Below are 19,996 nucleotides of genomic sequence, written 5' to 3' on the forward strand. Positions count from 1 at the left end.
CCCATTCCTTGCTCCCACCGTCCCCTGTCAGTCACTAATCTGCTTTCTGTCTATGGCCCCACCTATTCTGGATATTTCATTTTTGTGTGTGGCCTCTCTCACTTAGCATGATTTTGAGGTTCATGTTGTGGCGTGTATCAGCGCTTGGTTCCTTTTCGCGGCTGAAACGTGTTCCATTGGATGGAATATTTGTTTATCTGTTCATGGACATTTGGGCTGCTTCCATCTTTTGTTGATTATGAACAAGGTCAAGATCAGCTTTTAAAATCAACTCAGGTGATTCACTCATTCGCTTGCCCATCCGTTGAGGTAGGAGTTGAAGTCCTGATAGTGGCTCAGAGGCCACGGGCCGTGTGTGAAGAATAAGAAGAGAGCGAAGGCCTGGGAAGAGGTGAAGAGCACACACAGCGTCTCAAACATCAGCTTGCCTGAGAAGCCTTTCCTTCAGCATTCAGATTTCTGAGCCCTGTGGCTGACCTGCCAGACCAGCCAAAGACTGAAGTTAGACATTCAATCCGTTTTTGGGTTTATTTCCTCTTTAGCTCTTTTACAGGAGTTGTTACTGTTATTGAAACACTCACTCCCTTGAGCTTCTTTAATTATTTTGCAAAAATTTGGGCTGCTTTGGGCATAGCAACCAGTAACTTGGACAAGGTTGGGCTCCACCCAAGCTATCCCATGGCTCATTTGATTGGTGGGGATTTCCCTTTTCTTTTGGGGAATAGAGACAAAAAGGACTTGGGGGTTACTGTGAGGCCCCAGCTGTGTGTGATGAAACCGATTGTGCATTCCTTTTATTGACAAAGGTGGGAAGAGGGGGGATACTGGCGGTTAAAAAAGCTTTTGCCTGTATAAGCAGGTTCACAGCTGCAGGAGGGCTTCCGGGATCTACAATACCTTCTGGGTCATAAAGGGCCTGGCGGGCAGCAAGTTGCCCGTGGAGCCCATTCCCTGAAGCCTTGAGGCCAGGGCTCACTTCCTCCTCCATCACCTACCCCTGCTTCTTAGGGGTAATTGCGGCTTAATCAGATACACCGCTTTCTGCTTCTGTATCGCCTGTTAATATGTCGCCACACCCAGGTTTAAAAATGCCCAACATTTAAAGGAGCTTCGCTTGCTAGTGCCGAGAGCTTCAGGCAAGCCATCTATGTTGGGGGACTGTTAAAAAAATAAGGCTTATCATACAACCCAGCAGTGTCACTCCTTGGTATTTCCCCCAACGAACTGAAGAGTTACGTCCACACAAAAACCTACACACGGATGTTTCCAGCAGCTTTATCCGTAATGGTCCAAACCTAGAAGCCCCCGGGATGTCCCTCAGTAGATGAATGGGTTAGTGAACTGTGGTCCATCCAGACAGTGAGATCTTTACTCTCCAACGCTAAAAAGAAACGAGCTATCAAGCCAGGGAAAGACACTGAGGAACGTTAAATGCATATCACTAAGTGAGAGAAGCCAATCTGAAAAGGGCTNCCTCTTGTAATGTGGGGTCAGATTTCATCCCCTGCCTTCTCAGGGTTCAGCCCAGGGTCTGCTCTGCTTTCTCTCTAAAACAGGCGTCAATCTCGTCCCTTCTCCACCTGCCAACTTCCAATTTCTTTGTTAGGTTCTAGTTTCCCCTCAGCTCCCACCCAGGACCCTGCCCCACAGGCCCAGGCAGACCTGTCCAAGGCATCAGCAAACTAAACCCAAACTTCTATTATGATTCCAGGCCCATCTGGTTGGGGTAGTCTTTGCATTTCTAGATATTTTGCATAAGGATTATCTTCCATCACAAGTTTGGGAAAATTGAAATATAGATGAACATTTCAGCAACGTGGACATAACTTACTTCAGTATCTGGGCTTGGGAGACCCCAGTAACACGTTCCACCTTTGGTTTGTGTGGCCGAGCTAATCCCTGGAGCCTGCGAATGTTACTTTATGTGGAAAAGGGGGTCTTTGCAGATGTGGTGAAGTTAAGGATCTTGAGATGAGGAGATCAACCTGGATTACCTGGGCGAATCCTAAATGTGATCGCAAGTGTCCTTATGACAAGGAGGCAGAGGGAGATTTGACACAGCAGAGCAGGCCTGGTGACCCTGCAGGCAGAGGTGGGAGTGACGAAGCCCGGGATCAAGGAATGCCAGCAGCCACCAGCAGGCGGAAAAGAATGGGTTCTCCCTTGGAGTCCCCAGAGGGCGCGCCGTCCTGCCGAGATCTTGATTTCAGCCCATGATGCTGAATTTGGATTCCCCACCTCAAGAACTGTGAGAGTGAATTTCTGTTGTTTTAAGCTATCGAGCTGCTGATAATTTGTTATAGCAGCCCCAGGAAACGAACACAGTTTTCCTCTTTAGTTCTCTCCTTGGTGCTGCTGCCCCTGCCACCACTCAGGAGAGTTGGCGTTGCTCTATGCCACCGAAGGGATTTGGCAACGAGAGTCCTTTCTCTGACTGACCAATTTACTGTCCGTGGTTAATGTCTTTTCACACCTGAAAGCTCGGAATAGATCAGTGACTTTTGCATACATTCAGTAAGAGTTGGATTCCTGACTTCTGAGTGGTTTAAGAGGCCTCAGAGCAGAATTGCTGATGGCACTGGCTCTGCGGTCCCACCGAATGAGATCAGATCCATGCGTGGCCACTTGCTGACTGAGGGACCTTGAACTAGACAGCCTCTCCCCCGCTAAGCCCTGCCCTACCTACTTTAGAGGGAAGGTTATAAGGACTGAGTGGTCTGCCAGGTTGCATTGATTCTAAGAAGCATTTTTGCACATTTGAACCGCTCTAAAATGGGGGTGCATCTTACAGGCAATGGCAGGTCATTGTCTGACATGGTACCTTGAGGAATGGTGTGTCTTACAACAGAAGGCATCTTGGAATCGATGAATATGGTGATCCGCGTGGCTCTGCCTAATCTGCCTGCGCCTTCTAAGAGCTCAGTAACTATTAGCAGTGATGCCACTGTTTTTACTTCTGTGTGGCAAACAGCGGGTTCTTGGCGTGATTTCACCATTCTCTTCTATGCCTCATGCTCTTCTCTCTCCTACCTACACTCAGGAACCGGTCCTTCGCTGTACCTGTCCCGCCTGCCGCCTGTCCTGTTCCCCGGGTGCGGCCTCGCTGCAGATCCTGGTGCAGGAGCCTGGCCCTCTCCTCCTCGTGCCTCCCCGTGTTGCAGAGGCCACCCGGATGCACGCATGACTTGCTGCACTTGTGTAGCTTGAATGCGCCCCCATGGCCTCTGAGACTTTAAATCATGACTTGTCTGTAAATGTGTCTTCCTCCTTAGGTTTGTTTCTGTTCTCTCTGGTGGCAGGTAGGATACTCAGAGTGGCTCTTCTTAGGGCTTGGATTCTGTATCAGTCAGGGTCCGGTCTGGGAGACAAAGCACACCCGTCACTTAAACAGAGAGAATTGAATACAAAGAATTGCTAACTAGGCATAAAGGTGTTAGCCAGGGTAAAAAGAGAACTCTGAGACATCACAGAGGTGGCAGCTGATGACAGCAGCGACCACACCGGGGCTGAGGAAGTAGAGCAGGAAGTTGGAATTATTAAAACGTAGAAGCTCAGAGCTGAAACGCCAGTGTCCAAGGTGGAGGTGGCAGCAGGCTGGTGTTGATGTCCTGGGCTGGGACACAGTGAAGCCAGTTCTGCAAGTATTGGGAAAGGTCCAAACTGGATTTGGCTGGTACCACCAGAGGGAAGTGCTGCTGCCATGGAGACGGAGCTCTGCTGGAGTGGTGCCCACAAAGCAGCCGGCAGACCCGAAGTAGCATGTCCCCTATCAAGCCCTGAGGTTTCCCTGCAGCGTCCCTGACTGGTTAGGAAGGTAAATTTTATGTTATGGTGTTTTTTTATCTATTGTTTTTTTGTTTTGTTTTTTACCACAGTATAAACAAAAAAATAAGAATGGAAAAGAAAACAGTCAGCCATCCTCACTAAATGCGAGAGCTCCCAGTTTCACAGCATGACCTCATCTGGGCTACATTTCACAGTGTTTTCCTTACTTTGGTATCTCCTTTCCTCTAATTGTTTAATCCTTTTTTTTTTGCAATGAAATGATTTTACCGAGATAACAATGAACAAGGAGCCTACAGTACAAGTTTCTCTTAAAGTGCTTGGAGCAACAATCATGCCCTATAACATGATAATTGCAAGGGTATAAATATTCCATTTATGTCAAATCAGTCTGTGTATACCATCCCAAGATGTGGCTTAAGGGTATAGATTACCTTTAAACAGTCCTGGCTGGTATCTTTGTGTTTGACTTTGAGTAGAATTTTTAAAGGTCATCTACTGTTCTGAGAAATTACCATGGAACTTGGGAAGTATGTTTCCTCACAGTGACCGTTTGTCATCCATCCTCACTCACCTCCTGGAGTTTATCAAGCCAGACTTTGAGTGAGGACAGTTTTTCTTATTCCACTGTTTCAAGATGTAGAGTTTCACACTCATTAAGAGAAAAGTAGTAAGTTCCCATCTTGAGAGTTAAGCACAGACCACTACATGGAGTAGCCATTGGTGTTTGAGTCCTTGGCTATCGCTCTTCCGGTGATGGGCATCACATACAGATATCACAAAACTTAATTATTTGGGGACATTACTGTCCTCTAGGGTAAAATGAATATTCTTGTAAGAGGCTCTCCAGTATTTTCTTTTGTCTTCATCAGTAGAACAATTTTCTCTTTCCATGAGAAGTCATCCTAATTACATTTGGCCCCCAGCATGGATACTTCCATAAACCAGAAAAGAGTTCCAACAAAAGATGACAACCAGTTTCTGTCCATTGGTAGAAATAGTCCACACTTGCTGTTTTTTTGTTTTTTTTTTTTAAGAGTGTCATTTTTGGATGGGTGAGCAGATAAGGGATATCCAGTCTACTCCACTTTAGAACTTTACCTGTCTCTGTTAATTTCATGGGATTTTTTGGAGCAGGAAGGACCTGGTATGGAAGAGGAGAGGGTTTTCTGGTTCAGGACTTTGTCTTCATTCAAAGAAAAAAATTTTTGCTCAGAGATTTCCAAAGACATCTCATGCCATCCACACGCTACTGTAATGGCCCATTCTATTTGTTTTTGGAGGACGGGGAGCACTTTCAACATGTCTAAGTTTACCAAGGGGTAGTAAATTTCCCTCATTGGCGTCTTCAGTGGATTGTGGGGTTAGCTGTTCATTCTGTTCTATTTATGTCGCAAATTCAAGAACTTTTACTTCGTGCCTTCAATCAAAATGGATACACTTTACACAAGTCTGTTTGGTAGTTACCTAGTAAGAGACTTTGGGTCCTCGCAGAGCTTTGTGATATCCTATCCTATTATTCTTCCGCTTCTTGAATAAAAAAACTATAGTCATTGTAGTTGAAGACAGTAACTAGGCCATCCCTTAGTTTTTTCTAGATGGCGTTTATTGAGTGTTTATTATGCCCTGGGTACTGTGCATGAACTCATTCAGCCCTCCAGCCTATGAGGCAGGCGCTTTCTTCTTTCTCCTATTGTACAGATCAAAGAATTGAGTCCCAGATCTGGTCTTCGGGCCCCACTCCGCATGGCCAGGGCGTGGAGGACAAGCAGTATAGCAGCATTGGAATCTCAGGTTGGAGGGGCCCTGGAGGGTTCTGCGGCTCTCCGCCTGGCAGGTGGCATCTCATTACCAACTACCTGATGTTGTGATGTAGGAGCTTGGCCTGGGGCTCAGACATCTGTGTTTCTGAAAAGCTTCACCGGGGGCTTTGGACGCACCATCAGGTTTGGGAACTGGCCGATTTAGTTCAGCTCCCCAGCTGCGGCGTGAATCACTGTCTCAGCAACTCCCCATAATGCTTCTACAGAAACTTGGAAGTCCTGCTTCCAGAGGCAGCTTCCAGGGCTACCCTGCCTTTGGGGGAACCTAGGGACTCATTGGAGAGTGTGTTTGTTTCCTAGGGCTATTGTGAGAAAGTGCCACACACTAAGTGGTTTAAACAACAGAAACTCATCTTGTCAGTTTGGAGGCTAAGTCTGAGGTCACAGTGTCGGCAGGGCTGCCCTCCTTCTGAAGGCTCTAGAGGAGGATCTGTTGCAGGCCTCTCCCAGCCTCTGGCAACTCCCTGGCGTGTGACAGCATAACTCCAGCCTTCCCGTGGTGTTCGTCCTGTGTGTGAGCATCTGTCTCTGTATCCCAGTGTCCCCTTTTAATAAGGACACGGTCCTGTGGCATCAGGGCCCACCCTAATGATCTTGTCTTAACTTGATCATCTGCAGAGACCCTATTTCCAAATCAGATCACATTCTCAGGGACCTGGCATTGGGACTATAACATCTTTTTTTTGGGGGGTGGGGACACAGTTCACCCCATAACAGGGAAGTAGGGCATAGATAGCTGCTGGATTAATAAATGTAGCATCAAAATGTCAGATGTTGGCATTTAGGGGGGAAGAAAAAATTGGGGCCCTATGCAAATGAGAAGGGTGTGGATGGAAATGAACCTCTCAAATAAACACCACTCGACAGAGTGGGGTCTGGCGACCAGCCCTGTGGGCAGAGTTGTGAGCAGACAGCCTAAGAATGAGGGCATGACTTGTTCCTCCGGAGGTACCTCCAGCTTTTCCTGCCCAGCCTTGGTGTGGCTGTCCCCCCTGGGCCACTGCCGCTTGAGCGTATCATTGCCTTGTCCCTGGTGCCTGAAGGAGAGGCAGCAGCCATGCTGAGTGGGCGCAGTCCTGGGTGGGTTGCAGCCCCAGATGAGTGAATGTGATCGTACCCAGCCCCTCGCCTGGGCCTCTTAGTGCTCTGACGAGCTAATCGATGCCGGCTGAATTGTTCGAGGGAGCGCCTTCTTTGTTCCTAACAAGAGAAATCAATTCTGTAAGAGGGTTATTGCTGCTCACGCAATTCACTAGAGTTATTGATTAGCGGAATCATTAGCTGTAGACGTAAATGCAATAGACTTGGGATATTGTTATGTTTCAGATAAACAAACGGCCATCCTTCGTATTTGTTTAGCATTCTGTTTCCAGGGGGAAATGGTGGATGAGTCAGGGCCTGATGAAACACTTCGTGGCACAAAGGACCGGCCGCCAGATGCCGTGTGACTTGGTTTTTCACCGCTCCTGGACAAGGCTCTGCCTTCCCGCCTTGGTCCTCAGCCTTCCGCTTGTGCTTCACTGTCTTGCTGGGCCCACCCCCAGGGTGTCTGGTCCAGGAGGTCTGGAACGGGCCCCAGAATTTGCATTTCTAATAAGTTCCTGGATGCTGCTGATATTGGCCCGGGGACCCCGCTTTGAGAACTGCTGCCTTTCTGAAGAAAAGCCCGGGAAGCCTTTTGGATCGAGTGTGCCGAGACCTTACGTGTGACCCACAATTCCCAGGGGAAAAAGTCTTGTGTTTGAGTTTTCAAGTCATGCCAACCCACCTGACTCTCTAATTAGCAAGGAGTGTTGCAGATAATGTGCCCTGAGGTCATTTTCTGGTTCCATTTTCTACCTTCCATTCAGGTCGCCCCCAGGTCCTATTTTACGTTGGCCTCATCCAACAAGACCACTTTCTTGGGGATCATGATTGCGGCTCTGAGTGGGCATCTCCGTCCGCAAATGTAGACACACCGAATGGCTTTTTCTGAGCTCATTCTCTTGGGATGGCAAAAACTCAGCCCTCGTGGATTTAGAGATTTTTTTTTTCTATCTTCTTACTCTGCAGCATGACACATCCTTTCAGGGATGGAGGGCCGCAGGCATCTAGCTGATCAGGGTCCTCTTTGGCCCCCATGAGTCTTTGCTGAGTTGTTCCTTGTTCCCTGCACCAGGGGTCGGCAAAGTTTTTTTCTGTCAAGGGCCAAATTGTAAGTCCTTTCAGCTTTGTGGGCCGTGTGGTCACTGTGGTGACCACTCAGCTCTGCCACTGTGGTGTGAGAGTAGCCCGAGACAATAGGTAAAGGAGTGGGAGTAGCTGGGTTTCGATGAAACGTTATTTACAAGGATAGGCAGTGGGCCGGATGTGGCCCATGTGTCAGTCCAAGCCTCTTCAGGTCTCGTGGCTGCCTCGATGCTTGTCCTGAGTGGACTGGGCTTCTTCTCCTGCTCTGTGAACCTCGATGGCCTTCCTCCTACACCGGGGAGGCACAGGGACGAGGGCTGGTTTTGCCAACTCCCTCCACCTTCTCCATGGTGGAAACTTAATGAATGGGATCACCTCCATCTCTCCCCATGTCACTGGCTTTGAGGCTCCCAGGATTATTCTGCTATTCCAGTGCCACCCTGAGTCAGCAAAACCGTGAGGCGGTGTACCGTTCTCGCTGCCTCGATACCCACTGCTGCCGCGTCTGTGGAGTGTGCTGCCCGCCCTCAGCTCCACCCAGGAAGGGGGCCCCGGGGGCCCCTGCTCTCTGATTCCCTAATCCTTCTGGGGATTCTGTGGTTTCCCCATTCCCCATGGGGCCCGGCCTAGGTAGTGAGGGCAGATCACAGGGCTCTTCTTTCTGAGGACTCACCCCTTCCCAGCCCTCCCCACTTCACTCCTGACGTCTTTCCCACCAAGAATCTTTATCAAGACTGCGTGGAGGGGACCCTGGCTCATATTTGAACAAAATAAAATTGTGTGCCCATGGCTCACCAGTCAAAAGGGACAAAAGGGAGGTACACTGAGTGTCTCTCTCACCCTGCCTCCCACTTACCAATTCACTACCACCACCTTTAACCAGGCCTTTTTTCTATTCTCCCAGAGGTGCCCTATGCCTCCCTAAGCACATAAATATAAATATATTAATATTACTTTGCACCATGAGCCTACCACATCTCAAAGATATATCAGCACATCTGTATGTGCTGTCTCGTTTCTTTTTCTTTTCTGTTTTTTTTTTTAAACAATTGCATAGTATTCCATCAAATGGAGGTATTGTAACTTATTTAACTAGTTCCCTGTTGAGGGACATGTAGGTTGATTCATGTCCTTTACTCTTTCAAACTGGGATGCAGTGACTATCCTGGTCCTTTAAATATACACCGTCTTTGTTGCCCTTGACTTAATGGAGTTGCTTGAGTAATAGATGGCCCATGCTTCTGTTACCTGTAACACTTTGAATACCTGCTGATGAGACCCTGCCCTGTCGTCAGCTCACCTAGAGTCGGTGGTTTGTTAACACAACTATTTAGGCCAGTTATACTTATTGCAATCACTTGATTTAACCGAATGCTACAAAACTGATGGAAGATGAGGGTGAAAAGGAAAAGCTTTGATGAAAGTTTGGTCAAATGCTTTGACTAGATTTGCTAACGGTGAAGCACCAAGTTTCTGTGATGTGAAGCATTGTGGAGACAGCTGTCAAAGATTGAGCAGCGAATCAGAAAAATGGACAACTACTGTGTTTTCAGATTTCCTCCCACATGTCTTTTAAGTCCTTAACACCACTTTAAAGAAACCAAACCCGAAGACTGTAAATGTAGTAGTATCACGGGTATGGTTTTTGCAAAACAGATGAAGCCAGACTTGATCGGTTGACCTCTATGCACTACTGTCTTACATCGTAGGATGGGTACGTTAACACACATTTATTTGCTAGAAATTAAAATTATTTCGGGGGAAGATTCTTCCCTTTGTTCACTTGAAAAATCAACCTGCTAGGGACCAGTTTGGGCCACGTCGGAAGAGAGGATATCAACTGCGTGTGTTTAGGTCCATGTGAACACATCTGTAACTTAAATTCCTAAGAGCAGGATTACATTGCACAATGGTGTGTGAATTTTCCACTTTTATAGAAATCCTCAAGTTGCTCTCTGTAGAGCTTGTACCAATTTGCATTTTCATCAGCAGTGTTTGAGAATGACTTTCCCCACACCGTCACCCTTATGAAGATTTTAGCAAACCTTTTGCGTTTTGGTGACTAGGGACAGGTGAGGACAGTATTTCATGGAGCCTGAATGGGCATTTGTGGGATCAGTCAGCTTGAGCACCTTTCCATATGTTTCAAAGTCATTCATGTGCCTTTTTCTGTGAACTGTATTTTTCTGTTGTGTTGTTGGTCTTATTTTGGAGTTGCTTATATATTGAGGAAGTTATCTGTCACGTTATTACAGTTACTTTCTCAGTTTGTCACTTAGGACTGTTTGTGGTGCATCTAACTGTGTAGATTTTTATTTAACTTGGGCTTATGTGACCTTAGTAGGTTTTCATTGAGTTACACCTAGTAAAGTCTTCCTCATCCCAAGATGGTTAAAAATATTATCTATTTTTTCTATGACTTTGTGTTCATTTTTTACATGTAAACATTTGATCCATCCAGAACCCATTTCAGTATAAGGAATGATGTAGGGATTAAGATGCATGAATTTCCAGATGGCTACTAGAAGTCCTAATACCTGATGTGTTGAATAATACGTCTTTTCCCCGTTGATGTGAAATGCCACCTGTATTGTGGACTCAACTAGAGAATGTATTTAGTTATTTATTTCTGGATTTTGTAGTTCTTAGGTGAATAATATGCTAGCTATTTGCCACATGTACCTATGTGGCACTTGAAATATGGCTGGTTCAAATTGAGATGTGCTGTAAAAATAAATTACGGAGCAGATTTTGAAAATTTACACACAGACACACACACACACACACACACACACACTTCATTAGTAATTTTTATATTGCTTACATGTTGGAGTGATGATATTTTGGATATATTGGGTAAAGTAAAATATGTTATTAAGGTTAATTTCACCTATTTCTTTTTAAGCTGTGTTTATTATATTTGTGGTTCACGTTATATTTTTATTGTACACTGCTGCTTTAATCTTCTCTGCTCTATTCATGTACTATACTGTTTCAGTTATTGGAACTTTGTTTTATTCTTCGTCTCCTCCTATTGCTTTTCCTTTTCAAAACTTTCTTGGTTATTTCTACAGCCTGTTTTTTCATATGAACTTTAGAACCAGCTTTCTCGTTTCTTTAACATCTTCTAGATGTCTTTATGGGGTTTGTTTCAGACTCATCGATTAATTTAGGCAGAAGTGACAGCTTTATGATGGTGGAAGTTTCTATCTAAGAACAAGGAATGCCACTCCATTTATTCAAGTCATTGATGATGTCTCTCAGTCGCATTTTAAGTTTACTCATAAGGATTTTTCATATTTCTGGTTGAGTGTATTCCTGAGTATTGTATTTCCTTTTATTTCTATTTTGGGAGCTTTTCTTTCATAATGTATTCGATGTGGCCATTGTTTTTGCATAAGAAAACTTGATTTTTTCCAAACTACTTGTATTGAACTACCAAACTGAATATGGTTATTGTTAGTAATTGTTCTTTAGATGAATCCCTGAGAGTTGTATATATACAATAGTATCTTCAGAGATGATTATGGTTTACTCTCCCCCACCCCCAATTTTTATACCTCGTGTCTCATTCCTGTCTGTCTCTCTTTTTCCTTCTTGTCTTACTGCACTGATAACCCAGTTTTTAATTTTGAGACATAGTGTCTGTTCCCTAGGTTGACTTCTGCACTTCCCCCCGCTGCTACACACTCAGTGAAAAGTTTACATTTAGTGTCAGTGTTGGGCTATTCTTTTTAACTCCTGAAGTTAACCTGAGTGACGGGGCTGCCTGACTGGGAATACAGAAAGCCTATGGATACAGTGAGATTCTGGAAATTAGTCCAGTAACTCAAAATATTTAACACTGAAGTGGGGCAGACGTGGGGAAATTCATTAGCACGAGACTTTTTTTAAAAAAAAGAATGAGAAGGGCTTTATATATGAGCAGCTCTGTGTGAACACGAATGGTTTTGTTGGTAGTCTATTTTAAGAACATGTGGTCTAGGGGTTTTATAGTTGTTTCTCCACAAACCAAACTTTGAGAGGTGAGGCACTGTCTCTTCTGGGTTTACCTCTCATGGAAAGCTCAGCCCTTGGGACGGCCGGTTAGCTCAGTGGGTTAGAGCGCGGTGCTCATAACACCAAGGTTGCTGGTTCGATCCCCGCACGGGCCACTGTGAGCTGCGTCCTCCACAACTAGATTCAAACAGCTACTTGACTTGGAGCTGATGGGTCCTGGAAAAACACACTAAAAAAAAGAAAAAGAGAAGAAAGTTCAGTTCTTTAAGCTCTGGTTTATGTTTCATGCATTGTGTAAGCAATACCTTTGAACCCAGCACCGTTCTAGGCACGGTGGGGAAGCCAAGAGTAGAAAGGGACGTCCTGTGTCCTCAAGAAGTGTACAGACTCCGAGGAGGCAAAAGCCAGGCACTCACAGGGCAAGAGTCCTGTTCCTGACCTTCAGCAAGCCAGAGGGCGATGGGCTGTGTGTGTGGCACAAAGTGTGCTGCGTGTTTGGGCATCTTTGAGCAGAGGGGGAGGTATGGATGAGCAGGGAGCCTAGAAGAAGTGTAGGGCTGGGCTGCTGGGAGGAGAGAAGGGCCGCCCAAATCAGGGCAACAGCTCTACGGAAGGGAAGTGCTGTAGGTGGGTGGGATCTTCAGCAAAGGCAGGGGGCCTCCTGGCGGGCAAGGCAACAAAGGCACAGGATGGGAGGCTTGGTCTTCTGTTCTCTGTGCAGCTGGGGGCCAGTGGCACTTAGGCAGTAGGGGAAGTGTGCCCGTAGCCTAGACTGTTAGAACCGGAAGGGACTCCAGGAGTCTTGGGCTCCAGTCCTAGGTCTGTTCAGAGATCTTAATAGCATCCTTGGCAGGGGGCCATTCAACCTCTATCTGAACAATGACAGAGAGCTCACCACTTCACAAGGTAACCTCTATTTAGTGCAGCTCAGATTGTTAGAAAATTTTTTTTTTTTAACCCTGAGTTGAGCATCCTGTGAGCCTATAGTTTTAAAATCAGGTGATTTCCGACAAGACACCCGGTGTTTGATCTCTCTTATATGTTGGCAGCTCTGAGGCTGATGTGCCACTGGGCAGCAGTCAGCGGGAGCTGAGGGGCTGCTGTCCTTTCTGGGTGCAGCCTGAACTCCCCAGCACCCCTCCCGTCTCATCGGCTCTCACACAGTGAGCGAGGAGGTGTGCTCAGTGGATTTGTTAGGCCCTGCCAGGCGTTTGATCTGTGACCCCTGCTTTTACATTTTTGGAGGACGGATTTATGTAATGCTTATATAAGTGGATAGCCTCCAGAATCTAATTTATCTTATTTTTTAAAAAAGATCGGGCGTTCCATTCCTACTTCAAAACCCACTGGCTTTTAAGTCCCGATGTGTTTTGTGTTTTCCCATTTTCATACCATTGCCCATTTGATTTCTTCTGTCCCTGGAAATCCTCTTTCTGTGGAAATCCTCTCTTTCTTTGAGACCCCACTTAAGTGACACTTCTAGAAAACCTGCTACTATGATCTCAACTGTCTTCTGAACCTCCGAGGGCATTTTCGCTTCTGTCCCCCATCACGTGGTACTTTCCAGATGCTGCTTTTGTTTTAGATTCATCTGCAGGCGTGCACTGCAGAGACCATTCATTATCATCTTTGTTTCCCCTACGACTTCAAGTTTGGTGCTTTGAGAATATTAGCTGTTCAGCAAATATTTGATTATTGATTGGAAGCGAAGGCGGAGACGCTTTGGAGCAGCTGCTGTGGGGAGTAAGTCATGACATTGATGGCTGCATGAAGAATTGCTAAAACGTGCCCAGCCTTGGCGGTTAAGGAAAGTCATGTAACTCAGCTCGCGGTGGACATGTTATTTTGTCCAGGAGCCACCTACGGACCAGGAGGAGGCGCAGAGAGAGAGAGGGGGGGAGCGTGGAGGAGTGCAGAGGGAAAGAACGCACACTGAACAGATGCCCTTATGATCAGGCACTGTGAGCAGCACCGCAACTGGGTGATTTTATTTAAACTTCAGAACCACAGGCAACAATCTCTCCTCTTTTACAGGCTATGAAACCTAAGCTTGGAGAAGTTAAATAATGCACTCAAGGCTCAATGGCTAAAAAATGGTGAAGCTGTGCATTGAACCCCCTTCCGATTCCAAAACCCCTAATTCTGTTTCTTTGAGGACCGCGGGGACAATTTAGTGTCACCTTGCTGGGCCGGCTCTGCAGAAGGATGGCTGAGTGTGAGCCCAGCGTAGCAGCGAAAAGCGCGTTATAGCAGCTGATAGAGTGACCTGTGTGGGGAGGGCCTCAGTGGAGGTGATGATGTGAATGAACCACACGGATAGAACCTGAAGCTGAAAGTGACCTGGTGACCTCCAGTTAAACACTCCCGCCCTGTACAGAACTCTCGGCTTTGGCTTGTTTCACAAGCGGTCCTCCTGCCTTCTATTCTGGGCCGTTCTGTGAACTGGAAACCTTTTATTTCACCAGGCAGCACGTTCTATTTCTGAACAACTTTAAGAGTAAGATAATCTTTTTATTTGTTAAAACGAGACAAAGGAATGGGGCAGAGAAGCTGCGAAATGGATTCTGGAACCCAATTTGGCTTCAGTGATTGGATTTTTTAAAATTAGCTTCAGGTGTACAAAACAATGCAATAGTGAGACAGTTCACCCCTCACAAAGTAATCACCCCCCTTCCCCAATCTCCTACCTGTCTGTCATTATATAGAGCTGTTACAGCCCCATTGACTCTATTCCCTACGCCGTACTCCATATCCCGTGACTATATATATATATATATGTTAAATTATAGTTGACAGTCAATATAATTCAGCTTCAGCTTCAGGCGTACAGCGCAGTATGAATGGATTTTTCTTAGAAGGCAAGCAGTGTAAACACTTGGCAACTTTTCCTCGGCCCCATGTTTATTCCAATCAGAGAGCTCTTTAGAGCAGTTTCCTAGCCAAGCTCCCGAACACGAGCCTGGGGTTGTGTTTCTGCTGGCTATCTCATTCTCCGTGGTGGGAGCACGCTCTGTGGATGACCACTCTGAGGTCACAGGAAACCTGATCCCGGGGGAAACGGATCTCTTTTCCTTTTCAGTGGGCCTGGGGTCTTGAAAAGAAGCAAGCAGAGCGGACTCCCGAAGGCCTGCCTCTGGGCACCCTGTTTCTGCCCGTGCTGCTGACTGTGAGCTCCGTGGCCAGAGGTGGGATGCCCTGTGCTTCCTGAGAAATGGGTGTTTGGATGGACTCTGCCTCTTCCATGTGTTTCCCCCAGAGGCTTCCCTGACTTCAGCAGGGACCTTCCTGTACCACAAGCTTTCCGAGCCTCTTGAGGGAGAGAAGGCATTTCGCCAGCTGGGAAACATAGCTCAGGATTGTGTCTATGGAAGACATCCGTGGCTTTTAGCAAAATCCCAGCCATGTATCTGCAGAGAAGAAGCCGAGAGTACAAAAGTATCTCAACATGCCAACCAGACTAAAGCCCCCTTGAGCTGGAGTGAATATGCTTGCTGCAAATAAATCAGCCACTTGGCACGAGTTCCTTTGACTTATCCTGGGCTAGTGGATAAAAAGGGCAATGGCACAGATACTTGTGGAGTCCCAAATTTTTTTTTTTTTTTTAAATCTTGGACTCTTTTGGCAGTCACCAGACTGCAACTGGAATGGGTGAGAGAGGCAACCAAAAAAGCGTTGTTAGATGCCCAGTGTAGGCAGAAAGGGGTTCATTCAGTGTTGGTTCATTGAGTGGTGGTGGGCTCCTGAGATGGTACGTCTCAAAGCCTCAGTGAGGTGACAGACACTCCTGAAGCCTGAGTTTGGGACGTGGTCGTCAAGAAAAGAGCACGCTTGGGCCGGCCAAGTGGCGCAATGGTTAAGAACTGGCTTGGGACACCAGAGGGCCCCGGTTCGAATCCCACATGTGAGGGCCAGTGACACTGCCCTCCACAGCTAAGATGCTGAACAACAGCTCAACCTGGAGCTGGGCTGCCATGAGTCGCCAGCGACGGCGTAGACTGCAGTCCCTGCTGCAGTGGGTTGCCATGGGCTACCGTGTGTGGCCAGCAGCCAGCGTGAGCGGCCAGCAGCCGCAGTGAGCGGCCGTCCAGAAGCTGGCGACTGATCTGCCTCACCCGGGAAGAGCGCAATGATGGTGCCAACTTGGGCCAGTGAAGCAACGTCCTCCACAACTAGACTGAAGAACAAAAAAAACGACAGCAACTTGTCTGTTTCCCTTCTCCCAATTCCCCAGCACTGTTCCTGTCCCCCCAATTCCCCAATAAAAATCTTTAAAAAAAAAAAAAAAGAAAAGAGCACGCTTGGTACCTTGAGGGCTGACCAGGAAACAAGCTCATTCAGAGTCCAAAACGCCTCCTGGGATGGTTCTTGCTGGAATCTCCAGGGATTCCTGGGGTAGACCCTTCTTTGAGGGCACCTGACAAAATTGGTAACCATCACTTTTTTATGGTCTGTATACCCAGCTCTCCCACCCCTTTTCCTGTTGCTTCAGAAATGTTGGAGCCATAGCCATGATTGTCACGGCATCTTGGGGGGTGGCGGATGGCACGGCTGGTGGTTCTAACAGCAGCGGTCTGGAGTCAGATTGCTGGCTTTTATTTCCCAGCTCCTCCAAGATTCACCGAGCGTCCTTAAGAAAGTTAGATCCGATCTCTTAAGTTTTAGCTTTCTCGTTGGTAAAACGAGGATAAAAATATCACTTGCCCCATAGGATTGTTTGAGAGGGTTAAATAAAAATCCCACGTAAAGCAATAATCTCAGTGCCTGACATTCAGTTAATATTAGCTATTATTGTCTTATGTAAGACACTTTTCGCAAAAATGACTGGCTTCTTATTGAAGCAAAACTCTGAACCCTGCAGTTTCACAATGGAGGCAGGCTCCATTGCAAGCACCTAACGAAATCCAACCCCTTCCCCAGTCTTCACTTTCGATCACTATCACTCTCCCTTGAACGCAAAAGCACGGACCCAAATGCCCGATTCTTCTTTGCTGAGATAGGCTGACGTTTTGAAAGACTGCATGAACTGCTGAAGGAAGACAACAGGGAAGTAAATAATAAACAAGCCCCAAGAACAACTAGCTTGCAAAGTACAGGTCCACTCCCAGGATCATGGGACCTTCACTCTTCCACATGACCAATGGGACGTCTACGATCCAACCCCAAAGGGCTGACACGACCTCAGGCATTTCGCTTTAATTCTTTTCTTCCTCGCTCCCCACTTTCCTCTATGTGGGGGCCAATCAAGGTGACAGACCCCAAAGGGCGAGGAATCCCCAGAGCACTTTCTCTGCCTGGAGATGCTTCTTCAGGGGCCAGACCTCAGAGGCTCTGGACTTTGTTTCATGATGAGGTGTGGTCTCCCCTTACCTCTTCATATTTCTTCCTCCTGAACTACCAAAAGACGCTTGGGACCTTACCGTGGGACACACCACACTGGCTTAGTCACCACTTCCCGGCCTCTCCAGGTCTCCTCTGCAGTGTTGGCTGGTTCTGCTCCAGGGGTCAGACCCTGTTCCCTGCAGGCACGCTGGCTGACGTTCGCTGTCATGTGGGGTTCTGGCTGCACTTTGGCCAGGAGTCCAGTTAGCTAAGAAGAGCCGTGATTTAGCAGCACGGAGAAGGGGCTTCAGTCCCTAGGCGTCTCCTGACCCCTCCCCCCCGGCCCATCTTCTCAGGGGTGAAAATATTTTGGCAGGGGGATTGTTCCACCCCTAGTTTGTCTTTAGACACAAGGAAAGCAGTCGAGTTGGGTAACTGTTATCACTGGGGCTGTCCTCAGGCTGCCCTAGCTCCCCTGCTGGTGCGTTTTGCTGTTTACTCAGTTTTATTGCCTGGTCAGCTCTGTGGATGTTGGCTGGTGCTACAGCGATTTGTGTATTTCTGGCGAACCCCATTGCAGTGATCACCCTGTGGAGAGCCCGGGGCCTCTTTCCAGGCCCGCCGTGTCTCAGCTTTGTCCATCTCCTTCAGAGATGTTGCAGTAATTAAGGAAGCAGTCCCGTGAGGCTCACTGTTGATCCCGCTACGTCCTTGCCCGGAAGCACGAATTACATCTCTCAAAGCTGGGCGTAAGCGTGGCACAGTTCAAGTGTGAGAGCCATTGTTCCTTTGCTGTGGACAGCAGTCACGGGAGTGCATGAACATGGGCCACTTAAATGTTTTAGCCTTATGTTCAGCAGGGCTCGTTTTCGGTGCTCTAACTCTCGTTTCTTGCGTGACTTCAGGTATCTGTGAGTGCCGGATGGCCCGTTATCGGTGCGCGAATCTGGGCTTGCTGTGCCTAGTACTGTGGCACATCTGTGGAATTGTGTTAGAAAGGAGGCTGGGTCATTTTAAACTCGGTGGGTGAGGATTGCGGAAGGGCTGTCTAGTCTAAGACCTTCCCCTCATGGTGTGCCTCCCACCTGCCCATCAGCATTTCCTGGGAGCTTGTAGAAGTGCAGAATCTCGGGCCCTGAGCCACTGAGTCAGAATCAGGGTTCAGCAAGCTCTCTGTGCTCATTATGACTGAGGCAGACGACTCTAAAAGCTTAGATCTGCCGGGAGCAGTGACACTGCTCTCCTTTGTACACTGAGTGAGCTGTAGATCATTCTGGAACTCCGGAGGCATGGGCTGGTGGTGTCTCAGGGGGGAGGCTGAGAGTGGGAGGGTAGGTGTGCAGCTGCCTTCGAGCAAAGCTCTCCAAAAGGGCTTCAGGCTCTCTGAACCACGGTGTCCAAAGGGACATGAGGAATTTCGCTGTCAATAGCTGAAACGTTCCGGAGCCCATGAGATGTGGGGAGTCAGCATTGGGGGTTTCTATGCAGTGGAGACGCTTGGACTCACATGGGAGCCGGGTCTGGTTCTGGTGGATTCTTCCAGGAGAGGCGGGATGCCCGGCCAGCACCTCAGTACAGGTTTTATTGGAGGAAGTTATGGATGCAAATAGGAAGTCATGGTCCAACAGAGCAGGCTGGCTGGGGGTAAGGAAGGCCTGCATCGCAGCTAGAGAACTAATGTGCAGATGAGTGGATCCAGGCTCCGGGGAGCAGGTCACAGGAAATGGGCCGGCTGCTTTGGGCAGCTGCACTGGCTTGAGAATCTGCCAGCCGCTTGGCCTGCGGACTTAGTTTCCTGGCACGCCACCTGCTTTCGCCACGGTGTGTGTGTGTGAGGTCTGATGTTGGAGATGGGTGAGCCCTGTTCAGGGGCCCCTTGGCAGTAACTGAGTAGGGAGGAGACAGATGGTCCCAGAATAGTTCACAGCGTAGAACATTTCAGCGCCTTCCCAGTCCCCTTTCCTAGAATGTTCTCCTGTCTCCTTGCTGCTTCTCCAGAGCCAGGTAAGGACGGATATTTTCCCCTGACCCGAAGCACTTCTGGGAGCTCATACTCCTCTCTCAAACTCTCACATGGCGTGAATGATCAGCGTCACTTGCTTGGCCCCAAGTGAGTGCCTCTCTTTTAAATCTTTATTTGTTATGTTACGGCTTGATGGCCACCTCTTTGAAGGCAGCAGCCAGGCCTCACACTTGTCTCCTGGGGCTGAGGGCAGCGCAGCACCCAGAGTCTGCACGCAGTGAGGCTTGCTGCGGATAAGGAGGAGCTGCCATTTCATTTCATTCTCACCAACGCGTGTGACAGGCTCTTTTTCCAAAAGGTGTCCAATCCCTTCACTCCTTTCCCATCTCTGCTGCTGTCACCCTCCTAACCCGTCATCCTCCATCATCTGCTCTTCCCTGGAGTTCCGTCTTGCAGGGGCCTCCCCACAGGTCTCCCTGCTTCCACGGCTCCCACCCCCGTCCAGTCTGCGGTCTGCGTAGCAGCCACCCTTTAACACAGCAGAGTCACAGCATGGCCACCCCCTGCTCAGAACCTCCTGACAGCTGCCCTTTGCATTACGGACAGACGCCACTCCACAGCCTCGGCTCCTGCCCATGTCACCTGCGCCGTTGCACACCTTCTCCAGTTCTGCCCGCTGCCTTCTGCTGCTTGAGCTCACCAAGCCCTGTCCCCGCCTCAGGCCTCTTTGCCTCTCCTCCTGCCCCCTGACTGTCGCTTTCAACAGCGCTGCACAGGCTGCCTCAGCTCCTCCTCCCCGACCCCTCTGCAGTGTGCCTGTTGATTTACCTATAGAATGTGTTATCACCTTTCATGACCTAGTTGGTGTTTTTCCTTCTTCATTGTCTGTCTTCCCCACCAGAATGTAGACTCGTTGAGTACGGGGACTTGCTAGGCTTGT

General features: G+C 48.0%; 1 protein-coding gene and 1 non-coding gene across 6 annotated transcripts in view; both read left to right on the forward strand.

Moving 5' to 3' along the window:
• SLC39A11 (solute carrier family 39 member 11) overlaps nt 1–19,996 on the forward strand; it is a 349,675-nt gene that overhangs the window by 78,154 nt on the left and 251,525 nt on the right. The window lies entirely within an intron of this gene.
• TRNAM-CAU (transfer RNA methionine (anticodon CAU)) lies at nt 11,856–11,929 on the forward strand. The gene has a single exon. It is a non-coding gene; the product is annotated as a tRNA-Met (tRNA).

This window comes from Hipposideros armiger, unplaced genomic scaffold (assembly GCF_001890085.2).
Source record: "Hipposideros armiger isolate ML-2016 unplaced genomic scaffold, ASM189008v1 scaffold_150, whole genome shotgun sequence".
NCBI lineage: Eukaryota > Metazoa > Chordata > Mammalia > Chiroptera > Hipposideridae > Hipposideros > Hipposideros armiger.